This window comes from Gopherus flavomarginatus, chromosome 4 (genome assembly GCF_025201925.1).
Source record: "Gopherus flavomarginatus isolate rGopFla2 chromosome 4, rGopFla2.mat.asm, whole genome shotgun sequence".
Taxonomy (NCBI): Eukaryota; Metazoa; Chordata; order Testudines; family Testudinidae; genus Gopherus; species Gopherus flavomarginatus.
Genome location: NC_066620.1, coordinates 216,504,118 through 216,530,593, shown reverse-complemented (window position 1 = coordinate 216,530,593; position 26,476 = coordinate 216,504,118). Strand labels below are relative to the sequence as shown.

At 55.1% G+C, this 26,476-nt stretch overlaps 1 protein-coding gene across 2 annotated transcripts in view; it reads right to left on the bottom strand.

The window, feature by feature from the left end:
- Positions 1-17,346, bottom strand: part of DPYSL5 (dihydropyrimidinase like 5) — a 109,973-nt gene extending 92,627 nt beyond the window's left edge. Inside the window, exon 1 of one of the 2 annotated variants that reach the window (XM_050948830.1) lies at positions 17,300-17,346. The gene's annotated coding sequence lies outside the window, so the exon portion shown is untranslated. The other variant, XM_050948828.1, reaches the window with a different exon arrangement.
- Positions 17,347-26,476: the final 9,130 nt, after the last annotated feature.

The window sequence follows — 26,476 nt, the reverse complement described above, 5'->3', positions numbered from 1 at the left end:
GCAACTGAGCTACCAAGGCAAGACTGAACTAACCCTCATGCATATGACTTATGAGCAATACTCATGATGGGACCCTGTATGCTGCCTCCACACTGTCTTGCCTGTAGATCCAACCCCCCCACCAACACTGGGTAAGAAAATGTGCCGGCAGCACTTCTGTAAAGCCGTGTGCAACAACAGGGATGTGCCAGCTGAGCCTGGCAAAACGGACGTTCACCGGTCCCAGCAAGGATCCAAGTCAGCTCCCCTGCCCCTCTCCAGAAAAGTCTAGCCTGGGAGAGGGACGAGCAAGACCGTGTGTGGCTGGCATATTGCATTCCTCATGCCCACCAGGGCTGACACTGCCTCAGCAAATGGCTGCACATGCTCAAAGCACGGGAGAGGAAATGGGACTGCTTTCCTGGCGCCCTCCCAGGCCAGCCTGAGGATGTTTTTGCTGGGGGAAGAACACCTTTCCAAGGCCCATCTAGGGGAGCAGAGAGACTGCTAGGCTGTAGCTATTCTCTGTCAGCACATTATTCTCTCTGCTTTTCACAGCCGCTCACTTCACCATCCCAACACCCAGGAGAGTCAGAGCAGCAAGTTCAGCTCTGTGGACTTGCTCCAGGCGCTTCCTACTCTACGTGCCTGACAGCATGAGCAGCAGACCGGCGGGCTGGCTGACAGCAGTACATTTTTCCAATGGCCACTAGGCTGATAAAGGAACAAAACTTACCGACCTGGGGGAGACAGAGCTCTATCCGAGCCCTGTTTTCACTCAGAACTCTCAGTATTTCCTGATCTGTCAAAGGGACTCTGGGGAAGACAAGTAGAAAAGGCAGAAAGTCCCCTGACTTGTCCCCTAACAGGAGTGTCACAGCTCCACAGGACTGGTGTTAGGCCCCCACTTTGAACAGTCCCCAGGAGGAACCCCTTTGATGTGCTAGAGCTCCAAGGGTCTCGTTCTTCCTTCAGGATCAGCCACGCAGCCTCACCTCCTCTCTGGGACTTCAGCCCTCCTGCTTCCCAAAGTGAGCAACTGAGCCAGACGCCTGTGAGAGAGACTTGTCCACTCTGCAGGGGCCAATGCACTCTAGCCAGTATAAAACAGCCAGGTTTATTAATCAGCTGGAACACAGCACAGGCTGTCCTCAGGTTAGCACAGAGATGAAGGTGAAACCATCAACCATTCTGGTCAGCCCAGAGCCCAACCAACCTGCAGTGAACTCTATTTTCAGGCTCTGTCTCTGACTTCCCTCCATCAGTTCCCAAGCAGGAGAGCGACAAGTTTCTTCCACAAGTCCTCCTTTACTGCCTCCCACACACCTTCCAGTCCTTTGTTCTGAGCTGGGGCCTTAGCTCAGCCTCCCAGCTGAGAGATGGGGAAACCCTCCTCCCTCAGGGCCACTGGTTGCTAGGTGTCAGTATCCCGGCAAGTGGGCTTTCCACTGCCTTCTCAGATCTTCCATTGGCATGGGTCAGCCTCGGCCAGTCCTTTTTCAAAACCCATTCACCATGCCTAGATCGCTTGGTGACGCATGCACACCTAGGTTTCTTAGGCCTGGTCTACACTAACAAATGAGGCTGACCCAGCTCTCTCACGAGTATGAAGAATCCACACCCAGGCGTGGACGGCCCTAGGTCAACAGAAGAATTCTTCCACTAACTTAGCTACTCCCTCTGGCGAAGATGGGTTACCTACACTGATGGGTGCCATAGGAAGCGTCTATACTGAAAGGCTGCCACTGCAGCATGTCAAGTGTACAAAAGCCTTTAGTCTTCCTTGAGAGCCAATGCAGGCCTTCCCTCCTCCAACCCAACTGGGTAGCCATGCAAATTATAGGGGAAACTGAAGCACACAGGACTCAAAACATACTACAGAAAATTCCCACTGTGTCACAAGGGGTACAGAGGGGAATCTCACTGCAGCAGGCATAACTCCCTGCCATGGGCACCTGTGCATGAACGGCCGTGCAGAGAGAGTGTGGTGAGCACATCATCTGATCACACATGGGGAGCACATGGTTCTCCCAGTTCAGCGAGCACCTGTTTGTGGGGGACACATCCTAGGAAGAGGACAGTTATAGATGAGAGCTATTAAGTTGTGGCCCATCCATCCCCCCGGGCAGGACTGCTCCCTAGAGTAAGTTCTATGGGGCTTTGCCCTGTTTACATCACAGAAGAGGACCCATGTAACTATTCCAGCTTCATGCTGATACATCACATTGCACAGACCTGCATCACCCAGACTGACATGACTCCGCTGCCTTTTCCATCTAAGAGACCAGGATCGAAGCTAGCAAGTCCTTCAGCGTGGGGGACACAGATCAGACAAGGTCTCCATTCCAAGGAGCTCCCAACCCAACCTGTGCAGGTAACATGAATGGGGAGGGAGCTGCCAGACAAGGTAACTAGGGGACTCTTAGGCAAAGCAGGGGGTATTTGTGCACGTGGGTTATAACCTATGACTAGAGTGGTGGCGCTCACCAGGATGAGGGCAGTGGGCTGTTTGATTGACAAGCCTAGCCTAGTCGGTGGGGGAGAGGCAGTGCAGGGCACCAGCCCAAAACGCAGCACTTCAAGGGGGAATTAAGGAGGTGGCCATTCCAGGCGTAGAGGCCAAGGACAAGGTGGAGCAGAGCAGCAGATAGGACCGAGGGGAGCACTAGGCCTGTGTTACAAAGCCATGTGCAAACCTTCTCCGTGAGCGGGGGACTCCCATGCAGCACCCCCAGACTGGCACAGTGGTGATGCCTGAGGCCAGCGGGATTCCAACAGCTCCTGCTCCCAGAGTGCAGTACAAGCAGAGCAACTGGAGACAGGCCGAGCACAGCCACCACCCTGGGACCCGCAAGCCACAGGACAGAATGGAGGTTCAAAGCCAGCGTTACTCCCTAAGGGCAGAAAATCATCATACAACTACATTCCAGCCATCACCTGACACGAGCAAACCCTGCCACGAAGGTTTTTTTTATATGACCTGGCGCATTAGCCCAGGGCAGCTGAAATGGCTGGAGCGGCCTATGGTTTCCTTCAGGCAGAAAGAGCAGCTAGCAGGAGGGGTGGGGTTTGCAAACATCTTTATGCAGTCACATACTGCACTCACGGGACACGCTACTCCACGGACGCTGCCTTCCCACTAAGCTCCGCTCCATCCTCCCTAAACCACTTCACCAATCCTGTTCCAGCCGGCACTAGCAGATCTCTCCATCTCTGCACAGACACGAGCGCCTATCGGGCTCACTAGGGGGTACCGATGACTTGCCGCCATCCATCGGTCATCCTGGCCAGCTGAAGTTTATTTGTTTACATGGCTATAGATTTTCCACACACTGTTTCAAGACACACATTGGGGCAGGAGAGGGAGTGATAGCAGGTCATCTCCTGGGATGAGTCCAAACCTAGTCAAACATCCACCGAACAGAGCCACGGAAGTCAGGCCTAGACAGGACTCCTAGCAGACTTGCTTGACCTCGAGGAGTCTACTGCAAAAGTTGAATCTACAGAAGTCCTCTCCAGCAACACACAGCAGGCCTGGCAGTCCCAGTCAGACCATTCACACACATGGAATTATAGCTCTAAAATGGGCTGATAATGAACTGAATTTGAGTGCGGCTTTGCAGTCCAACATTGGTCGGAGGGGGAGGAAGTAATTTGTAATTTTTTGGTTTAAAAAACATGCTGGATTGTTCTATAGCAAGGGGGGCAAAAAAAGAAACTGAAATTGGGGGAGGGCCCTGTGACAGGTTGGATCACAGAACCTCCCTTGGGAGCTGCCACCAGATGTGCCAAGGCTACCTCTGCTCCTGCTTTCCCTGCCAGCTCGGGAACCCAGCACCCTGTCCTGCTGAGCCAGACATTCCTGTCTGCTCCAGCAAAGACCCAGGGTCTGAATTACTTGCCTCAATGCTGCAGGTTTACCTGAAAGCAGCTAACAGAACTGTGCTTGTCTTTTAACACCCAGATGCCCAACTCCCAATGGAGTCTAAACCCAAATAAATCCGTTTTACCCTGTATAAAGCTTATACAGGGTAAACGCATAAATTGTTCCCCCTCTATAACACTGATAGAGAGAGATGCACGGTTGTTTGCTCCCCCAGGTATATTAATAAGTAAAAAGTGATTAAATACTGAAAGTAGGATTTAAGTGGTTCCAAATAGTAACAGATAGAACAAAACAAGTTACGAAGCAAAATAAAATAAAATGCGCAAATCTATGTCTAATCAAACTGAATACAGGTAAGTTCCTCATCAGTTCCAGAACACTCCCTTTTACAGGCTAATCTCCTTTTAGCCTGGGTCCAGCAATCACTCACACCCCCTGTAGTTACTGTCCTTTGTTCCAGTTTCTTTCGAGTATGCTGGGAGGTGGAGAGGCTCCCTCTTTGGCCAGCTGAAGACAAAATGGAAGGGTCTCCCAAGGGTTTAAAGAGACTCTCTCTTTTGGGTAGACACCTCTCCCTCCCCCTGTGTAAAATCCAGTCACAAAATGGAGATTCGGAATCACATGGGCAAGTCACATGCTCATGCATGACTCAGGACTTGCAGGTAGCCGCCATTACCCATATGCTACTTTGAACGTCCTCAGGTAGACTTCTTATGTGGATTGGAGTCTTCCAAGCTCGTCTGTTAAGTGCTTCCAACATTTTTATGGCCGACTTAGAACAACGCTTCCTTAGCTCTCCTTCCCTAACGCCCCTACTCTACTTGCGCTACAATGACGACATCTTCAACATAGATTGCTTCCTGACTGAGCACTGAACTTGCACATTCCTTTCCCAAGAAGTTACCAAATGTTCTAACTAAGGCTACTTAGAAATCAAGCAAGTATACAGCCAATGTTCATAACTCTGAACACACAAATGGTACCTGCATACAACTGGGATGAACATAACCAGTAGATCATAACCTTTACATAGATGTGTTACATGGCACATGTAGCAAAACCCTACTCCAGTTATATCATACCTACATTTATAAGTACCCCCCCGCATAAAGCCTTATGGGGTACACTGTCACAGGCTGCACTCCCCAGAAAACGTTTACTATTTTTGATAAAAAATTGGTGCATTGCAGCACAGAGATGAAAGAGGGTTATTTTTAACGATGGCACTGGATTCTGAAACAAGTGAAGGATCCTGTACAGATTCCAAGAGATGACACATCAGCGGAGAAAAACTATCATCAAGCATTGTGTTTTGTATCAAGTGCTGACAATCTGCTGGATATGGGAGTCATTACAGAGATTACAGGCATCTGCAGAATGAACTAATAAGAGTTACAGGTACTTCCAGGCATGTCATGGGCTTCCCAGATTTTAAGTGCCATGGCTAGATTTATAAATAAATAAGACTACAGCACCTTTCAACCCAAAGCATCTCAGAGAACTTTATATATACAGGAATTACCTTTCCCCACCCCTGAAATCTAGACATGCATTACACAACATGCCAAATGCAAGATCACCATCTAGAAACCAAGAGTGAGGATGGGACACTGCTTTGCAAAGCAATGCCCCTGAAAGAGACTTGGGGTCACGGTGGGCAGCCAACTGAACATGAGCTCTCAGTGACACAACATGGCTCAGAACTAGTGTGGATCCCTGGATACACAAACAGGGGAATATCAAGTAGGACACCTCTGTAGAGTATTAGAGAAACCAGTACTGGAATTACATTTCCAGTTCTGGTCTCCACACTTCACAACAGATGTGGACTAAATGTAAAGAGATTAAAAAATACCTACAAGAATATTTTTGAGATCTGGAAGAGATTCTTTCCACTGAGAGACTAAAGAAGCTATTTAGGTTTACCTAAGACAGAGGTTCTCGAACTTTGGTACTAGTGACCCCTTTCACACAGCAAGTCTATGAGTGTGAACCCCTGCTATAAATTAAGAACACATTTTTATATTTAATACTTTTATAAATGCTGGAGGTAAAGCAGGGTTTGGATGGAGGCTGACACCTCATGACCCCCCCATCTAATAAACTTGCAACACCCTGAGGGGTCACGACCCCCAATTTGAGACTCCCTGATCTAAGAGAAGGTTAAGAGATGACTTGATCAAAATCCATAAGTACCTACTTTGGAAGAAGATTTCTGATAGTAGCCTTTAATTTAGCAGTGAAAGGCAGAACAAGATCCAACGTCCTATGGCTTGTTATATGCAGGAGGCCAGACTAGCTGATCATGATGCCTTAGCGTGTGAAATGCAGCCATGTCTGGAGTGTGAAATGGTACCCAGCTGGACTTGCACACAACACATTACACGGCACGAGGAGAGGATTATGAATCTCTATGCCTATGCAGTACAGATGTAGAGATCCCGCCAGAGTAAAGTGCTTGGACCTCAGTCTGTCGTGGCAGACGTTTGGACAATTGAACGGACCCTGTGGCATTTGAACGTGTCCTGGAACTCTGGCTATCTGAAACCTAAATCCTAGGCCACTAAGACACCTCCTCCACCTGGTCAACACTGAATTCCATGAATTAGGAAAACATCAAGATTAGTGGCTGCAATCAGAAGAGAAAGAGACCAATTTTGCTCTGATAGGCCAGAGGACAAAATGGGAGACTTGGCCCAAAGTGGCAGACAGATGGCGACCCAAGATGGCAGGCAGACAGAAGGCATGGATAGCTCAGACTTTTCAGAGGTTCTGTTGTGCAGTTAAACGTGTGACCCGCAGAGAGAGATCAGGGACAGAGACTCTAGGGTCCCGCATGCAAAACATGCTCACAGAATGAGCATTTCAGGAACAGGTTCTCCACACGACCCAGACAGGAGCCTGACAAACAATTCCCCAAAGCCTCACGCTCCAGGCCTCCCACTTTGCTCAGGATACATCTCGGTCCAGAGCATGCGTGTGCACAGCATTCCCAGAAAGGGCCGTCTGCATGCCGCAGTCATGCAACGTTTGACATTTGGTATGTGTCGCCTCCAGTTTGGGTTAAGAACCCAAAACCCTCCTTTTTATGGGCTTAAAACCTGGCATGTGGTTTTTCAGGAAATGGGACTGGTTTGGGACACTCAGAGCAACATCTAAAAGCCCCTTGGCAAGTGTTGTTCTGAATCCCCAACCCACCAGCTGGTGCAGCCCCTGCCTTTCTCTGATCTATTAGCACACATCGCCGAGTCTATCCCAGCCCCTAGACTCTTGAGGAACTAGGTACAAAACAGCTCCCTTGTTTCTAACCCAAGCAACCTGCCATGCTCTTGCAAATCAATTCAAGCCACTTTGCTGGTTTGGGAGCCGTAGTCCCAGTCTCAGAGCGACGCACTTACTGAATGCTGAAGGCAACCTCCACCACATCCTCTTAGTCATGACATCAGAGTCCAATCCTCCTTTCAGTTTCCTCTCTATTCAAATCCAACCTCTTCTCCTGCAACCCTGTTAGGAGGGACTTGAGGTGGTCTAATTTTGGCTACATCGCTGCAAAGTTTCCTAACAGATCTGTTAGCCCCCAGATTGGTGCCCCAAGGGAAGGCATTGTCTGATGCCCGTTAGACTGGCAGTGCGTTGAGCCCACTGCCCATCCTGCTGACCAGTATTTTGCCTCACCTCAAACATCAGCTCCTTGGCGCAGGGTCTGTCTTTTTGCTCTGTTTGTATAGTGCCTGGCACTATGGGGTCCTGATCTGCACCTAGGGACCCTAAGGGCTACCGCAACACAAAGAATAATGCCCTTTGCAGCAGGGACTCTCTCTTGCTATACACACCCAGTGCCTAACACAAGGGGGCTGGAGCAGGTTAGCCTCTAGGTGCTACCTCAACGTACACAATGTAGGATATCAGCCTGGACCGGCAAGGCCTTCACAGTCTCTTTTCTGCGGATTATCCTCAGCTCTCCAGACAGCGCGCCAAGAATGCTCATGCTCCTTTCCCCAATTCCATTCAAGCCACCTCCAAGCCTTCCTCCCATGTGACCGGCAACACAAATTCATTTGCAGATTTCAGTGGAGAAGACTGGGACACTTTCCCTGCCTAGCTAGAAAACGTTGCTAATGGGCTGTTCCAATGTGTGTGGCAAAATCACCTGAGTGTAGCTCCCCCACAGCTCCCATAGCCAGAAGGACATGCACAGGAATAAATATTTGGCCACTTTTGGAGGGGCATTTTGTGCCCTCTGCAGCTGGAGGGGCTGCCTCTCCTCTGGTGGCTGAGGGAGCTAGCTCTCCCTCTGCGGCCCTAGGCCGGAGGAGCTCACTCTCCCTGCCCCAGGCCCAGAGGAGTTCTGTGCCTTCCCTGATTGGGGGGGGAGGGGCATGCCTCTGCTTGCCCCCCTTGTGTGCACACCCCTGCACAGGGAGACTCCAGTGTCTGTGAGCCTGGTGCTCCCACCTTAGCTCTTGTGACATCACCATGCCCCATTCTATGTCATGCCACATTGGTCCCATCCCCAGAGACGTTCATTCAGGAGAGCACCAGCCCAGAACCACTGCAGTTCCATGCAGCACAGAGCAAGCCCAGGAATCATCACTCCAAAGATGAAACGGGAGTGGGAGGAAGGGATAATCTAAATTAGATGCATCTTTGTCACTGAAGGGAGCTGCTGAGCTGTGTCTCTTTGGGAGCTGTGACATCACAGAAGGACAATAAGAAAACCCAGGGTTATGCAGCCTGGCTTATTAACAGGAAGTTCAGGACAATTTATAACAGGAGGGTGGCCTGACAACCCCTTCCCAAGACTGCCCCTGCAATAATTCTCTTTGCAACATGTGCAAGCAGGTGATGGCCCGTTTCTGAAATACAAGAGCTTTCTTCTCCTAATGCAACAGCAGCTAGGCATACCTCCCATCCCAAGGGGATGCTTCCACCCCACCAAGCATCTTCTCCCCCAGCTAGCTGAATGATTGCACCATTGTCAGTCAGTAACCATCTTCCTGCGCACAGCAACAGGCAGGGTCTTCCTCTCACCTTAAGAAAACAGTCCAAGCAGAATAGTAAAGACATGAAGGGAAATGAGAGAATCTAGACAATTTCTGAACTAGGCTATTGTCCCGTGGTACCCACACGCCCCACCAGGAGACCCAGCTGCAATGAAAGCGTGTGAGAAGATGTGAGGGATGTCATGACTGATGCTCGAGTGATTTTTAAGGGTGATCTCACCCATTTTGGCTGCCCAGAGCTGTACTGCGAGCTCGTCCTTGGTCCTGGGTTTCTTCCCCAAAGAAATCAGCAGATATTCTCCTCTCCTCAGACAGCTTCAAAGAGCCAAAAATTAGAGATTGTGTCAGGCTTTTTTCAATCAGCCAGGCCAATCTGGTGAGAGCTGCCAGCCCAGGCACAAAGCCTGCCTGCCCACCCCCCATATCACCATAACAATAAAACCATTACAGTTCCTTCCAGCACCCATCCAAAATATTATTCTGCTCATCACCGGCAAATGGGATTTGGCCCTGTGCTGTTAACTCCTCTGACCCTTTGCTCACAGCCAATGCAGGGTTGCCCCAGAGGGATGGTTTCTAGCACTCTGTGCAGTCTTTCCTAAGAGACAGGGCCTCCTAGATCAACACTGCAGCAGGGACTGAGCAGACAGGCCCCTAGCGGGGCTCAAGCCAGCACCCTAACAATAGCAGCATGGATGCTGCAGCTCAGGTTCTGCAGCCCACCTGATCCGCTGGGTCTGAGGGTGGGGGTGCTAGCCTGAAGCTCCACCTGAGGCACAACGTCCCACACTGTTATTTTTAGTGCACTAGCTTGACCCCATCTACTGTGAGGCTGTCTCCCCAGGCTGGGAGGCATGCTCCCCAGTGCAGCATAGACACAGCTAGTCACAACCTTTAGGGGTTAGTCCCCAGCTCAATGCACATGAAAGGAAGTTCTTCTTCACGCAGCGCACAGTCAACTTGTGAAACTCCTTACCTGAGGAGGATGTGAAGGCTGGGACTACAACAGCATTTAAAGTAGAACTGGATAAATTCATGGAGATTAAGTCCATCAATGGCTATTAGCCAGGATGGGTAAGGAATGGTGTCCCTAGCCTCTGTTTGTCAGGCAGGAGAGAGATCACTTGATCATTGCCTGTTAGGTTCACTCCCTCTTGGGCACCTGGCACTGGCCACTGTCGGTAGACAGGATACTGGGCTGGATGGACCTTTGGTCTGACCCGGTACGGCCGTCCTTATCTCACTGCTGAGGAGTCTTCCTGGCACTGGGGCACTTCTCACACTCTCTACTTCTTCTGTGTCTGCCTTCACACCTTCTGCCCCCCTCGCATTTGTGCTGTTCATCTTGGAATTCCCTTCAGTCTGTCAGGATCCCGTGGGTAATGACACGGCCACAACACTGCAGGTGCAGACACCCCATAAAAGCAAGACTTGCCAGTACTGCTTTTACCATTTTCCTGCTGGTTCCTCCACTGTATCTGCTAACATTCAGCTGGCGTCAATGGACCCATGAGAGACTATAGGTACAGCCAGCAGGCATCAAATGGCTAAAGCCACAGTTCACTGGTTTGGAAAGAAAATTACTGGGAAACACCAGGTTCGACTAGGGAACAAATTAACCCAGACAGAGCCAATCTCAGTCAGTGTGTCAGCAGTGGTTAGCACTGATGGACCTTCCTCACCAGAGGATGAGCAGCACCAAAAGCCCTGTTAGTAGACAGAGATACTGGCATTACAGCTTCTTGCCTAGGCGCCAGAGACAACTAGAGCCAGAACCACTGTCCTGGAGACAGCTAGGTAGTGGGTGGGCTGGCCCAGCACTGGGAGTGGCAGCCAGGAGCCTGCAGGAAGATTTCCCAGCCCAGCAAGCACACTGGTCTGGAGTGGACGTTTCCTCTTCTCTTAAGAAACTGCCTATAAGAGTTACTGGCTTGTGCTAGCTAGGCAGAGCTACCACCTCTGCTCAGAAAGTCTGCCACTGGAGGGGACAATGTCCTACCCTGGACCCATTTTGTAAACCAGACCCTGGTCTCAGTCTAGGCAAAGGCCAAGCTTTACTCCTGGTAGTAACAATGATCCAGGTAATGCTCAGGCTTCCCAAATCCCAGCTCTCCAGCCTCCCGCATGAGCAGAATCCTGTTGCCATCTTGTCATGCATGCAAAACAAGGCAGCTGTGTCTCTCATACCCTCAATGACTCCATGAGCTCCCCACTCATTTCACAATCCAGCTCCAGGTTACTGTTTCCATAGCCCAATGGGTACTTCATCCAAATACACTCCCAAGCTCCCTGCCCTCTGCTGACAGAGCAGGTCCCTTTCAGGTACTGCTAACGTGTCCATCATTCTTCAGTGTCTGGGTGCGGCCTAAATCAACACTAGACATGTAACAAGGATATGGATGGTCTGGGAGGACTGAGGTGAACTGAGGAGGGAAGGGTACAGGCCCTTGGGTGGACAATTCCCCTGCAGGGTGAAGGGCGGGGGATGCATTAGGAGGTGCTTTGTCAGTCTGTGTGTTTGTTAAGGGAGGGGTGTGTCTCAGCAGAGGGTTAGACTTGACAGGCCTTGTGAAAGCAGTGAGTGGAGATCAGATTTGTACCAAGATGGGGTGATCAAGATCAGATTATTCCAGACCTAAGGGGCATGGAAACAGACATGGGAGAAAGCAGCCCCGGGAGAGCTGTGCATGGAGGGGTCAGGAAGACACACCCGCACGGGGCCCTGCGGGAGAGGACCACACCATCACACACAGTGTGACGGGAAGGTAAAAGACTGTAAACCCCTCCAACCTATCACAGACCTCCTCTCTCTTCTTTCCCCTCCCTCTGCTCATCTCCTGTAGCACTGGCCTCCTCTGTTCTCTCTTCATGAGTGTGCTAGAATCTCCTCTGCAGCTCCTGATTCTCCATCTCACTCCAGGTCTCCACTAAGAATGTGTACGTCCTTTCCTGCCTCTCCCTCCTGGTGCCTCTCTCCCCTCCCCTGCCCACCCACGGGTTGCTGCCTGGCTTCCTCATTGTATTCTGGAGTTCTCCGTGCATTTGGGGACAGGTTGTTTTGCACAGTCCCTTTCAGACAGGGCTGCATTGTGTTGTAATTAGAGTGAAAAATCGCCTGGACCATTCTGTTGGCCAAACAACATTTTCTGCCATTCCTGAGGTCCTCCACTCGCATCACATGCTCCCTGTCATGCTAATGAGCAGCTGCCATCCTCTCCCTGGGTGGCAGCACGTGCATGATGGAGCCAAGTACCAAGACTCCTCCTGGAGCACCCACACTTCTGCTACTTCAACCACTCCCCAATCGCACCTATTTGGCCAGAGAGTCCTGTGCTGCCTCTCCTCAGACCAGCCATGCTGAATGGCAAGGGGCCCCACGTCCTCAGACCAGGACAAAACACTCAGTGAATGCCACTTCTAAGAAATCCCAGGCCCCCAGCAGTCTGGGGGCTGTTGTTTCGCGGCGGGGGGGGGAGGGAGGGGGAGCTGCAGTGTGTTAGGCATGATACAAACAGAAGGCAGAAGAGTCCGTGTCCCAAAGAGCTTACACTCTTAGAGAGACAGGACAGTCAGACAGAGGGAGGGAACAGCAAGCAAATAAGGGAGTACCAGCTCAAGTCCTGACACTGTGATATACACCCCCAGCATCCCAAGCTATGCTACAGCCATCACGCCAGCAGCTCTCATCCACTGCAACAGCCAGAGCCTCCCCTCATTTTACATTCCTCTTTCAGCCAGTCTATGCCATTTGCTGCGTAAGGCAGGGAGAAGGGATGGGTTGGCACCTTGTGCTCACCAAGCCCTTAAGATGAAATGCAGCATTTCCCAGGTAGCCATCCTAAAGAGACCATCAATATGCAAATAGCTCAGTACATAGATGAGTGAGCAACTGGATGTTACACCCTGGAGACTGCCTGCTGCAGATGTCTCCATCTTCAGGGGATCTAAGCACAGACCGCCACCCCTCCATTCTCATCAGAACTAACCCTTTATGGATTAGCCTTTTCAGTTCTCCCTGGCTGGGAAGGAAGAACTCTGCCTCTGCAAATAGCCACAGAACTCCATTCATTGTTTTCTGCCAGGATCAGAGGTCCTCCTTTGTTAGGGAGATGTTGACAATATCAGGATTGAAATTTCACTGTTTCACACTCTTTAGTCTCCAGTTTGTCACAACAGACCTGCAGAGAGCACATTCATTTTTCATCCTTGCTTATTTAAAAAAAAAAACAACAATTTCTGCAGAGAAAACATTTAGAACTGCCTTTCTCTGAACCATTCCATCAAGGGCCTGACCCAGGGAGGTGTTAAATACTGCCAGTTTACAGCCACTACAATGAGAGTTTGGAGTTCTCACATCTCCCAATAACAGACCAGAAGTCATCCCTGGGTCTGGTATTTATTCCTTTGACTCTCCAGACTTGGGGCTAAGTGCCAAGCACTTTTTAAAATTTGTTATTATGACTGTACATACCCTAACAGCACAAAATCCTTTCCAACCAATGCTACCCATGAAACAGCGGACACATGACAACAATGCACGCTGAGGCACTACACACCCCAGTAACAAAAACCCACTCCCGCCCCTAGCATAGCCATTATTGATCCAGCAGATCCATTACAGATCAGTCATAAACTACTGCACACCAGGACTATTGACCTGAGGGAAGAGCCGTTACATTCCATCATGTCAGTCTGGCCTCCACCCCAGATACACTAAATCCAACCCACTAAAAAGCCCCCAGGAAAGTTTTATGGGGAGAATTTAATTAGCATGAACAATGGCTAATTTTCACACCTCAATACCACGCTACTTCCCTTTGCTTCTTTCAAACTGGAAATAATTAGATACCATGCACCTCTACCCGCAGTGACCCTGGAGAGAAGGCGGCCTAGTATTAGGTCCCACACCAGGCATCACTCAGATTTATAGCAATGTAGGGCTGTAAGGGACCGCGGGCCCTCTCGTCATCTAGTCCAACCCCTTGGGCTGAGGCAGGACCAAATAAATCTAGATCATCCCTGACAAGTGTTTGTCCAACCTGTTCTTTAAAACCTCTGACAACGCAACCCCACAACTTCCCTTGGAAGACTATGCTACAGCATAACCACCCTTACAGTTACAATGTTTTTCCTAATATTTAACCTATATCTCCCTTGCTCCAAGTTAAATCCATTACTTCTTATCCTACCTTCAATGGACACAGAACAACTGATCACCATCCTCCTTATAACAGCCCTTAATATATATTTCAAGACTTATCAGGTCCCCCTCACTCTTCTTCTCTCAAGACTAAGCATGCCGGTTTTTTTGTTTGTTTGACTTTTCCTTGTAGGTCAGATTTTTTTTAAACTTTCTAATAATTGTTGTTGCTCTCCTCTGGACTGTCTCCAATTTGTCCACATCCTTCTTAAAGTATGACCCCCAGAACTGGACACAATACTCCAGCTGAGGCCTCACCAGTGCCAACAAGAGTAGGACAATTACCTCCCTGGTCTTTCTTACAAATGACACTCCCATTAATAAATTCCAGAATATTAGCCTTTTTCACAACTGCATCACATTGACGACCCATTCACTTTGTGATTCACTAAGACCCCAGATCCTTTTCAGCAGTTCCCAGCCTAGCCAGTCATTCTCCATTTAGTAGTTGTGCATTTGATTATGTGCAGTACTTTGCATTGTCTTCACTGAAGGTCATCTGGTTGATTTCAGACCAATTCTCCAGTTTGTCAAGGTAATTTTGAATTCTGATCCTGTCCTCCAGGACAACATCCTCAAATACTAGTCTTTACTTTTTAGCTCCAGAAAGGAGCTAAATAGGTGTGTAGGCAACACTGATCCCTCATGATCTCTCCACTGTAACCTTTCTTCCATACATGCCCCTTTCCCATCTTTGGTTTGGGGTCCCTAGCTTCCCACAGTAGTGTACCCTTCACCTTGCCATTTAAGCATCTGCCTGCATGAGCAAACAAGCAGCCACACCTCCTCCAAGGTGCAGGTGTGTGGGAGAGGAGAGGGTCTTGAAACTGCTTTGGTTCTCTCGCTCTCTAGCCACTCCCTTTTCTTGTACTGCTTCATTATGGCTTGCATTAGTGACTTGGGCTCCAATCAGGGTTTAGGATCTGTGGGCTGGTTTACACTACGGGGGAAAATCGATCTTAGATACGCAACTTCAGCTACGTGAATAACGTAGCTGAAGTCGAAGTATCTAAGATCGAATTACACACCGTCCTCACGGTGCGGGATCGATGTCCGCGGCTCCCCCTGTCGATTCCGCAACTCCATTCGGGTTGGTGGAGTTACGGAATCGATATAAGCGCGTTCAGGGATCAATATATCGCGTCTAGATGAGATGCGATATATTGATCCCCGAGCAATCGATTGTAACCCGCTGAAACAGCGGGTAGTGAAGATGTACCCACAGCGTGAGAGGCACTGTTGACACCTCAGTTCCCTTAGTATACACCTGAAATCACTCCACTGAAGTCAGGAGTTGTTCCAGATTTACCACCTGTGCATGAGAGACCGAACACCCCAGGCAGGGAGGTGTCCTTCACATCTACCTGTAAGAGTCCCTCCCTGGGGCTAAACTACAAGGTATTCTCTAGGACTTGGTCTAATCTCAAAGAGCTGCAGGGACTGAGATTCTGACACCCCCGCCCCCCAGGACTACCCCACCATCTCACAGCTGCCGCTTAAGCAGTTCAGCAGAAAGTAGATAGAGAAAGGGGGATACACACTACCCAGCTATCTTCACCCCCTTTCTCCTTATGCAGCCTGTCTGCGTCTCAGAGAGCTATGCTTCTGAGTACAATACAACACAGTGAACGCAGAGGAATGAGCACCAGAAACTCCCAGGGTGTGTGCAACGACTTGTGTGAAACGAGCCAGTCACAACCTCCGCACCGCCTGCATTCCCTGCCTCCCCCCAGTAAAATGGAGATAGCACCTCCCTCGCAGGGGGACTGGTGCCCGCACAGCCCTTGGAAGTACTAGGGAAGGACTGGCCATGTCAGCCCTGCCATGAAGCACAGGTGGATCTGTGGGAGCTGCCGTTTTGGAGCCTGGCAGCCCCCGGCTTTAAGAGCAGGGAGAGGCAAGAGCAATGTCCAGGCTGGGAAGCTGGACAGCATCTGCAGATAGGGTGACCAGACAGCAGATGTGAAAAATCGGGACGGGGGGGGTGGGGGGTAACTGGAGCCTATATAAGAAAAAGACCCCAAAATAGGGACTGTCCCTACAAAATCGTGACATCTGGTCCCCCTACCTGCAGAGGAGGGGCCGCCCACCCAGCCCTGATGGGAACGGGTCTCACGGCAGCCTCCGGGCCCGGCCCCGCTCCCTGCCCAGGCGGGGAAGGGACCCAGCGCAGCGAGCGGGCGGGCTGCAGGGGCCGCGCCTACCGCCCTGCCGCCCTCCCCGTGGGGCCCGGCAGACAAAGCCCGGCCCCGCCCGCCGGACACAAAGGGGAGCCCCGCGGATGCACCGTTCGCGGGGCGGGGCCCGCGGGACCGGCCTGGCCCCAAGACAACGAAAGCTCGTCCCCAGCCGGCCCGTCTCCCGCCCCAGCCCGTCACCCCCCAGCGCCGAGACAAAGGGAGGAGCCGCCCCCGCCCCGGGACACCCCGGCCCCAGCCCCGCCCGCACCTGCAGCAGCGCGGCGCGTCGGGAGCCGCCCGCCCCCCAAGCCCCGCTCTGCCCCCCCAGCGCCCCGCTCTGCCCCCCCGGCACCTGGCCCCCCCAGCGCCCCGCTCTGCCCCCCCGGCACCTGGCCCCCCCCAGCGCAACGATCTGTCCCCCCCCGGGCACTTGCCCCCCCCAGCGTCTCCCCCCCGGCACCTGCCCCCCCAGCGCCCCGCTCTGCCCCCCCGGCACCTGGCCCCCCCGGCACCCCGCTCTGCCCCCCCGGCACCTGGCCCCCCCCAGCGCCCCGCTCTGCCCCCCCGGCACCTGGCCCCCCCCAGCGCCCCGCTCTGCCCCCCCAGGCCCCGCTCTGCCCCCCCGGCACCTGCCCCCCCAGGCCCCGCTCTGCCCCCCCGGCACCTGGCCCCCCAGCGCCCCGCTCTGCCCCCCCGGCACCTGCCCCCCCAGGGCCCCGCTCTGCCCCCCCAGCGCCCCGCTCTGTCCCCCCCACGGGCACCTGCCCCCCCAGCGCCCCGCTCTGTCCCCCCCGGCACCTGGCCCCCCCAGCGCCCCGCTCTGCCCCCCCCCAGCACCTGCCCCCCCGGCACCTGGCCCCCCCAGGGCCCCGCTCTGCCCTCCCCCGGCACCTGCCCCCCCAGGGCCCCGCTCTGCCCCCCCGGCACCAGCTCCCCGCTCTGTCCCCTCCTCGCACCTGCCCCCCCCGGCCCTTGCCCCCCCTCACCCTGCGCTCCGCGGCGGCTCCGCTGCTCCCCTCGCGCCTGTCCGCACCCCGCCTCTCCCACCAACCTGCGCCGCTCTGCGGGCCGGCGAGGGGGCGGGGCCGAGACACGGCCCTTTAGCCAATCACAGCCCGATCCCGGCCCCAGTTGGGCGGGGCCTCCTCCCCCAGCAGTCTCGGGAAGGCTCCGCCTCCTCCCTCGCTCGGCTGGGGGACAGCGGCTCCCGACAGACCCAACGCCATAGACACCAGGGGGCGTGGCTCGCAAAGGGCGGGGCCGAGTGCTCCGGACACGCCCACCCCTTCCACCTGCTCCTTCTGGGGTTGCCATGGTGACCAGGGAGCCTTCACAAAGGCCTGTCCCAAGGCTGGGAAAGGGAGGGGCCCCCACAGGGGCCAGCAGGACCCCATTCATGGACCCCCAGAGCCTCCCCCCCACTGTGCCCCAAAGCACCGCCCCTTCACCCCAAACCTCCCCCTCCTCCCCACTGTGCCCCAAATCACCGCCCCTTCACCCCAAACCTCCCCCTCCTCCCCACTGTGCCCCAAATCACCGCCCCTTCACCCCAAACCTCCCCTTCACCCCACTGTGCCCCAAACCTCCCCCTTCACCCCAAACCTCCCCTTCACCCCACTGTGCCCCAAATCACCTCTCCATCACCCCAAACCTCCCCCTTCACCCCACTCTGCCCCAAACCTCCCCCTCCTCCCCACTGTGCCCCAAAGCACCGCCCCTTCACCCCAAACCTCCCCCTCCTCCCCACTGTGCCCCAAAGCACCGCCCCTTCACCCCAAACCTCCCCTTCACCCCACTGTGCCCCAAACCTCCCCTTCACCCCACTGTGCCCCAAAGTACCTCCCCTTCACCCCAAACCTCCCCTTCACCCACTGTGCCCCAAACCTCCCCCTTCACCCCACTGTGCCCCAAACCTCCCCCTTCACCCCAAACCTCCCCTTCACCCCAAACCTCCCCCTCCTCCCCACTCTGCCGCAAAGCACCTCTCCATCACCTCAAACCTCCCCCTTCACCCCACTGTGCCCCAAAGCACCGCCCCTTCACCCCAAACCTCCCCCTCCTCCCCACTGTGCCCCAAATCACCGCCCCTTCACCCCACTGTGCCCCAAAGCACCGCCCCTTCACCCCAAACCTCCCCTTCACCCCACTCTGCCCCAAAGTACCTCCCCTTCACCCCAAACCTCCCCTTCACCCCACTGTGCCCCAAAGCACCGCCCCTTCACCCCAAACCTCCCCCTCCTCCCCACTGTGCCCCAAATCACCGCCCCTTCACCCCAAACCTCCCCTTCACCCCACTCTGCCCCAAAGCACCTCTCCATCACCTCAAACCTCCCCCTTCACCCCACTGTGCCCCAAATCACCTCCCCTTCACCCCAAACCTCCCCTTCACCCCACTCTGCCCCAAAGCACCTCTCCATCACCTCAAACCTCCCCTTCACCCCAAACCTCCCCTTCACCCCACTGTGCCCCAAATCACCTCCCCTTCACCCCAAACCTCCCCTTCACCCCACTCTGCCCCAAAGCACCTCTCCATCACCTCAAACCTCCCCTTCACCCCACTGTGCCCCAAATCACCGCCCCTTCACCCCAAACCTCCCCTTCACCCCACTGTGCCCCAAATCACCTCCCCTTCACCCCACTGTGCCCCAAATCACCGCCCCTTCACCCCAAACCTCCCCTTCACCCCACTGTGCCCCAAATCACCGCCCCTTCACCCCAAACCTCCCCTTCACCCCACTGTGCCCCAAATCACCGCCCCTTCACCCCACTGTGCCCCAAATCACCGCCCCTTCACCCCACTGTGCCCCAAATCACCTCCCCTTCACCCCACTGTGCCCCAAATCACCGCCCCTTCACCCCAAACCTCCCCTTCACCCCACTGTGCCCCAAATCACCGCCCCTTCACCCCAAACCTCCCCTTCACCCCACTGTGCCCCAAATCACCGCCCCTTCACCCCACTGTGCCCCAAATCACCGCCCCTTCAGCCCAAACCTCCCCCTTCACCCCACTGTGCCCCAAAGCACCTCCCCTTCACCCCACTGTGCCCCAAATCACCTCTCCATCACCCCAAACCTCCCCCTTCACCCCATTGTGCCCCAAACCTCCCCCTTCAGCCCACTCTGCCCCAAAGTACCTCCCCTTCACCTCAAACCTCCCCCTTCACCCCACTGTGCCCCAAATCACCTCTCCATCACCCCAAACCTCCCCCTTCACCCCACTGTACCCCAAACCTCCCCCTTCAGCCCACTCTGCCCCAAAGCACCTCTCCATCACCCCACTGTGCCCCAAAGCACCTCCCCATCACCCCAAACCTCCCCTTCACCCCACTGTGCCCCAAATCACCGCCCCTTCACCCCAAACCTCCCCTTCACCCCACTGTGCCCCAAAGTACCTCCCCTTCACCCCAAACCTCCCCTTCACCCCACTGTGCCCCAAAGCACCTCTCCATCACCCCAACCTCCCCTTCACCCCACTGTGCCCCAAAGCACCGCCCCTTCACCCCAAACCTCCCCCTCCTCCCCACTGTGCCCCAAAGCACCTCTCCATCACCCCAAACCTCCCCCTCCTCCCCACTGTGCCCCAAATCACCGCCCCTTCACCCCAAACCTCCCCTTCACCCCACTGTGCCCCAAATCACCTCTCCATCACCCCAAACCTCCCCCTTCACCCCACTGTGCCCCAAACCTCCCCTTTCACCCCACTGTGCCCCAAATCACCGCCCCTTCACCCCAAACCTCCCCCTTCACCCCACTGTGCCCCAAAGCACCTCTCCATCACCCCAAACCTCCCCCTTCAGCCCACTGTGCCCCAAACCTCCCCCTTCAGCCCACTCTGCCCCAAAGCACCTCTCCATCACCCCAAACCTCCCCCTTCACCCCACTCTGCCCTAAATCACCTCCCCTTCACCCCAAACCTCCCCCTTCACCCCACTGTGCCCCAAAGCACCTCTCCATCACCCCAAACCTCCCCCTTCACCCCACTGTGCCCCAAAGCACCTCTCCATCACCCCAACCCTCCCCCTTCACCCCACTCTGCCCCAAAGTACCTCCCCGTCACCTCAAACTTCCCCTTCACCCCACTCTACCCCAAAGTACCTCCCCTTCACCCCAAAACTCCCCCTTCACCCCACTCTGCCCCAAAGTACCTCCCCTTCACCCCAAACCTCCCCCTTCACCCCGCTGTGCCCCAAATCACCGCCCCTTCACCCCAAACCTCCCCCTTCACCCCACTGTGCCCCAAAGCACCGCCCCTTCACCCCAAACTTCCCCCTCCTCCCCACTGTGCCCCAAAGCACCTCTCCATCACCCCAAACCTCCCCCTTCACCCCACTGTGCCCCAAATCACCACCTCTTCACCCCAAACCTCCCCCTTCACCCCACTGTGTCCTAAACCACCTCCCCTTCACCCCAAACCTCCTACTTCACCCCACAGTGCCCCAAAGCTCATCCCCTTCATCCCAAACCTCCCCTTCACCCCACAGTGCCTCAAAGCACCTCCCCTTCACCCCAAACCTCCCCTTCACCCCACTGTGCCACAAAGCACTGCCCCTTCACCCCAAACCTCCCCCTTCACCCCACTCTGCCCCAAAGCACCTCCCCTTCACCCCAAAACTCCCCTTCACCCTGCTCTGCCACAACGCTTTTCTTCTTTACCCCACACCTCCTCCTTCACCCCACTGTGTCTTCAGGAACCTCCTCCTTATGCCCCAAATCTCCCACTCCGTCCTGTTGTGTCCCAAGAAACAGCTCCATCCCCCCAAATCACCCCTTTGCCTCACCCATTGCTGCACTGTTCCCACTTTAGAACGCAATCCTAGTGGGTGTTTATTCCAAAGGGGAAATTTTCTCAAGCCCCTCCCACCCCCAGCACACAGCAACTTGCCCCCCCACCCCCCACAAAGGCCTGCCCGGGATGAATGTGTGGTGCAGGGGTGTTGCTCAGGGACTGCTTGTTTGCGTAGAGGAGGCAGTGTGGCCTAGTGGGTGGAGCACTTAGCTGTGTTTCTATGTGCTTCTGCTACAGGCATGCTGGGTGGCCCTAGGCAAACGACTCTTGCCTCAGTGTCCCCATCTGTAAAATGGGGATAACGATGCTGCGCTCCCTTATAAAGGGCTTGACGATCTACTGGTGAACTGATGAATCTACTGATGAAAGCTAGAGAAAAGCCTGGTGTTATGGGCTGAATTACCACAAGATTGGTGTTAAAAGGTTATGTGCCCACCAGCACCTGAGAAGGGTCAGGCCTTGGCTACTCTGGCACTTTACAGCGCTGCAACTTTCTCGCTCAGGGGTGTGAAAAAACACCCCCCTGAGCGCTGCAAGATACAGTGCTGCAAAGTGCCAGTGTAAACAGTGCCCCAGCACTGAGAGCCCGGCTCCCAGCACTGCAAACTAATCCCCACGGGCAGGTGGAGTACCTGCAGCGCTGGGAGAGCTCTCTGCCGGCGCTGGGAGCTAATCCCCACGGGCAGGTGGAGTACCTGCAGTGCTGGGAGAGCTCTCTGCCGGCGCTGGGAGCTAATCCCCACGGGCAGGTGGAGTACCTGCAGCGCTGGGAGAGCTCTCTGCCGGCGCTGGGAGCTAATCCCCACGGGGAGGTGGAGTACCTGCAGCGCTGGGAGAGCTCTCTGCCGGCGCTGGGAGCTAATCCCCACGGGGAGGTGGAGTACCTGCAGCGCTGGGAGAGCTCTCTGCCGGCGCTGGGAGCTAATCCCCACGGGGAGGTGGAGTACCTGCAGCGCTGGGAGAGCTCTCTGCCGGCGCTGGGAGCTAATCCCCACGGGGAGGTGGAGTACCTGCAGCGCTGGGAGAGCTCTCTGCCGGCGCTGGGAGCTAATCCCCACGGGCAGGTGGAGTACCTGCAGCGCTGGGAGAGCTCTCTGCCGGCGCTGGGAGCTAATCCCCACGGGGAGGTGGAGTACCTGCAGCGCTGGGAGAGCTCTCTGCCGGCGCTGGGAGCTAATCCCCACGGGGAGGTGGAGTACCTGCAGCGCTGGGAGAGCTCTCTGCCGGCGTTGGGAGCTAATCCCCACGGGCAGGTGGAGTACCTGCAGCGCTGGGCGAGCTCTCTGCCGGCGCTGGGAGCTAATCCCCACGGGCAGGTGGAGTACCTGCAGCGCTGGGAGAGCTCTCTGCCGGCGCTGGGAGCTAATCCCCACGGGCAGGTGGAGTACCTGCAGCGCTGGGCGAGCTCTCTGCCGGCGCTGGGAGCTAATCCCCACGGGGAGGTGGAGTACCTGCAGCGCTGGGAGAGCTCTCTGCCGGCGCTGGGAGCTAATCCCCACGGGCAGGTGGAGTACCTGCAGTGCTGGGAGAGCTCTCTCCCAGTGCTGGCACCGCGACCACACTCGCACTTCAAAGCGCTGCCGCGGCAGCGCTGTACAGGTGCAAGTGTAGCCATACCCTCAGTCGCCGCTGTGCTAGCACACCACACATCAAACAGCACTGATTTGTAGAACCCTGTCCCAGGCCACAGGGTCTCACCTGTATCCCTGGACTGGCACCTGGCACCTGGGGGTTCTCCCGCAGCATGCTCCGGGCAGCCCCTCCTGCAGAGCTCTGGTAGCAGCCCAGTGCAGCTGTCCCTACAGCCTGCGCTTGTTGCTCCTGTAGGTTCGCATGGGTGACGGGTGGGCATGCGGCTCCTGGCAGCATTCGGGGCACCCTCAGGCTGCAGCCCCCTGGGTTTTGTTTCCTCCGTCCCACCCCTAGGGGCTGGATGTGACATGCGAAGACACTGACACACCAGACCCGGTCCAGGATTGCAAAGGTTCATCCCATGGCACGGCAGGGGCCGTTCCCAACACCGCATAGGGTGACTAGACAGCAAATGTGAAAAATCAGGCTGGGGTGGGGGGGTAATAGGAGCCTATATAAGAAAAAGACCCACAAATCAGGACTGTCCCTATAAAGTCAGGACATTTGGTCACCCTAACACCGCAGCAGCTACTGGACCGTGCCAGCCAGGGGTCCAGCCATCCGCAGAGCAGGGGCAATGGTGGAACTGCACCAGGGCTTAGCCTAGAGACTAGGGGGTGCTCTCAGGCCCACATCCCCCTCCCCCACATACACGCCCCTCCTCTGTTCACAATGGGCCACATGCCCCCCAGCTCTTGGAAATGGCAACATCTGCCATGCAAGGGCAGGGGAGGTGCTGCCATGCAGCTCGGCTTTCACCATCCAGCAGCTGCTGCCGCCACCTCTCTGCGGCTCCCAGGAACTGCTCCTAGTGCCCATGGGCCACAGGCCTGGGAGTATGGGCCTCAGCTTAGCGCGGGATGCCAGGGCCAGACTATTTTACACGGGGGAAATGAGAGCTTAGGTTTTCCTAAATCTTCCCCCCTTTATTCAGTCCTCCACTGTCAACTGGCAGGAAGCCCTGCCCCCCCCCAAGACTGGGGGGCAGAGTCAAGACAGACTCCCCTTCACCCCCCCATTCTGAACCGTGGGGGAAGGGGCCTGGTAGATCACCACCCCTGCACCCTGAATCGGAGCCCTGGGGGTGGGGGTCTCGGTAGAGCTCCCCCCCTCGGAGCCCTGGAGACAGAGTGTAGGTAGATCACCCCACCATATCCCTCAAGCTGAGCCCTGGGGGCAGGGTCTCAGTAGAACTCCGCCCCCTCGGAGCCCTGGGGGTGGGGTGTAGGCAGAGCACCGCCCCCTCGGAGCCCTGGGGGTGGGGTGTAGGCAGAGCACCGCCCCCTCGGAGCCCTGGGGGCAGGGTCTCAGTAGAACTCCGCCCCCTCGGAGCCCTGGGGGTGGGGTGTAGGCAGAGCACCGCCCCCTCGGAGCTCTGGGGGTGGGGTGTAGGCAGAGCACCGCCCCCTCGGAGCCCTGGGGGTGGGGTGTAGGCAGAGCACCGCCCCCTCGGAGCCCTGGGGGTGGGGTGTAGGCAGAGCACCGCCCCCTCGGAGCCCTGGGGGCAGGGTCTCAGTAGAACTCCGCCCCCTCGGAGCCCTGGGGGTGGGGTGTAGGCAGAGCACCGCCCCCTCGGAGCCCTGGGGGTGGGGTGTAGGCAGAGCACCGCCCCCTCGGAGCCCTGGGGGCAGGGTCTCAGTAGAACTCCGCCCCCTCGGAGCCCTGGGGGTGGGGTGTAGGCAGAGCACCGCCCCCTCGGAGCTCTGGGGGTGGGGTGTAGGCAGAGCATCGCCCCCTCGGAGCCCTGGGGGTGGGGTGTAGGCAGAGCACCGCCCCCTCGGAGCCCTGGGGGTGGGGTGTAGGCAGAGCACCGCCCCCTCGGAGCCCTGGGGGTGGGGTGTAGGCAGAGCACCGCCCCCTCGGAGCCCTGGATCAAGGTTTCGCTGGGAGTGGAAACCTCTTTACCTAGCTGCTGCTGCACCCTCTGTAACTCTCACTCTGCCTCCTCAGCTCCTCCCCCCTCCTTCCTGTTTCCTGTCCATTCAGACTCCCAACAGCCAGCACTCCCAGTTCTAATAATCACAAGCAACATCTAAACCCCACACTGGCCCATTGAGCTAGTCTGTACAGGCAGCAGATGCAGACCCACTGGTGTGACAAATGCACCCGGTCCTGGGACGAACACTTTGGCAGAGGGACACTGACCATGCTGCTCTCCGGGTATGTCCAGACTACCCGCCGTATCGGCGGCTTAAAATCGATTGCTCGGGGATCGATATATCGCGTCTAATCTAGAGGCGATATATCGATCCCCGAGCGCACTTATATCGATTCCGGAACTCCATCAACCCCAACGGAGTTCCGGAATCGACAGGGGGAGCCGCGGACATCGATCCCGCGCGGTGAGGAGGGGTGAGTAATCCGATCTTAGATATTCGACTTCAGCTACGTTATTGACGTAGCTGAAGTTGCGTATCTAAGATCGATTTCCCCCCCCCTAGTCTGGACCAGCCCTCTGTCTGCTGACCTAAGACATTGCTGCTGTGTTGTCCGTCATTCCCTGACTTGTTCATCTGCACAACAAGGGAAGGACTGCTGAGCACACGGGATGGAGCGCTCTGAGTTCTCCAATGTTTCCATGGCGCTGAGGCTTTTTGGCAGTCCAGAGGCCTTAGGGCTGAGTGAGCTCCCCACTGACTGTGGCAGATTGTGCCGTCACCAGCTCCTTGGCAGACAACAAGGAAAAATGACGCGCCTTTGCAGGCCTGGAGAGAGGGTCATTGCATCAATCAAGTGAGGAGAAGACTTTCTGGGGAACCTGCATGTGAAGTCTGTTGGACAGAGATACCAATTTCAGCCACCCTGGCATGGAGCACAGGCAAAGTCTGGCCTGCTGTGTGACATAAGTGCAGGAGGCCATAGGACCCAGGAATCTGAGGAATTGTACAGACTACAGATGGCCACTGAGGTCTGTAACATGGTCTGGCATCTCCTGGGGTAGGTAAGCTCATGGTGATGTGGAATCTAACACAGCCCCATGAATTCTATTCTTTAAGGTTGCAAGAGTGACAGCTTCTCTTTGTCGACCTTGGGACCCAGTATGGGGAAAAGAGGTAGAATTTAGGTGAACTAAATCGTCTGTGTCTGTGCAGATCTTCCTTGAACGACCCTGTCAAGGTCTCTTCCCCACTTTGAACTTTAGCGTCCAAAAAGTGGGGACCTGCGTGGACCCTTCTAAGCTTAATTACTAGCTTAGATCTGATAACGCTGCCACCAGCCAAAAATATACTGTTTGGCACACTGCCTGTTCCCCCAAAACCTTCCCTGGGGAACCCAAGACCCAAACCCCTTGGGTCTTAAAACAAGGGGAAATAAACCATTCCCCCTCCTTCCCCCCCCCCCAGACTTTCCCCTCCCTGGGTTGCCTTGGGAAGCTATACAGATCCAAACTCCTTGGATCTTAAAACAAAGAGGAATTAACCATTCCCTTCCTCCTTTTCCCCCCACGAATCCCTGGTGAGTTCAGACCCAATCCCCTTGGGTCTTAAAACAAGAAAAAAAAATCACTCAGGTTCTTAAAAAAGAACGCTTTTAATAAAAGAAAGAAAAAAGTAAAAATTATCTCTGTAAAATCAGGATGGTAAATGCTTACAGGGTATTCAAATTTGTATAGACTAGAGGGACTTCCCCCCACACCCCGAGCCTGAGATTCAAAGTTACAGCAAACAGAGGTAAAAATCCTTCCAGCAAAATACACATTCACAAGTTAAGAAAACAAACATAAGACTAATCCGCCTTTCCTGGCTAGTACTTACTATTTTGAAACATGAGAGACTGATTCAGAAAGATTGGAGAAAACCTGGGTGTACG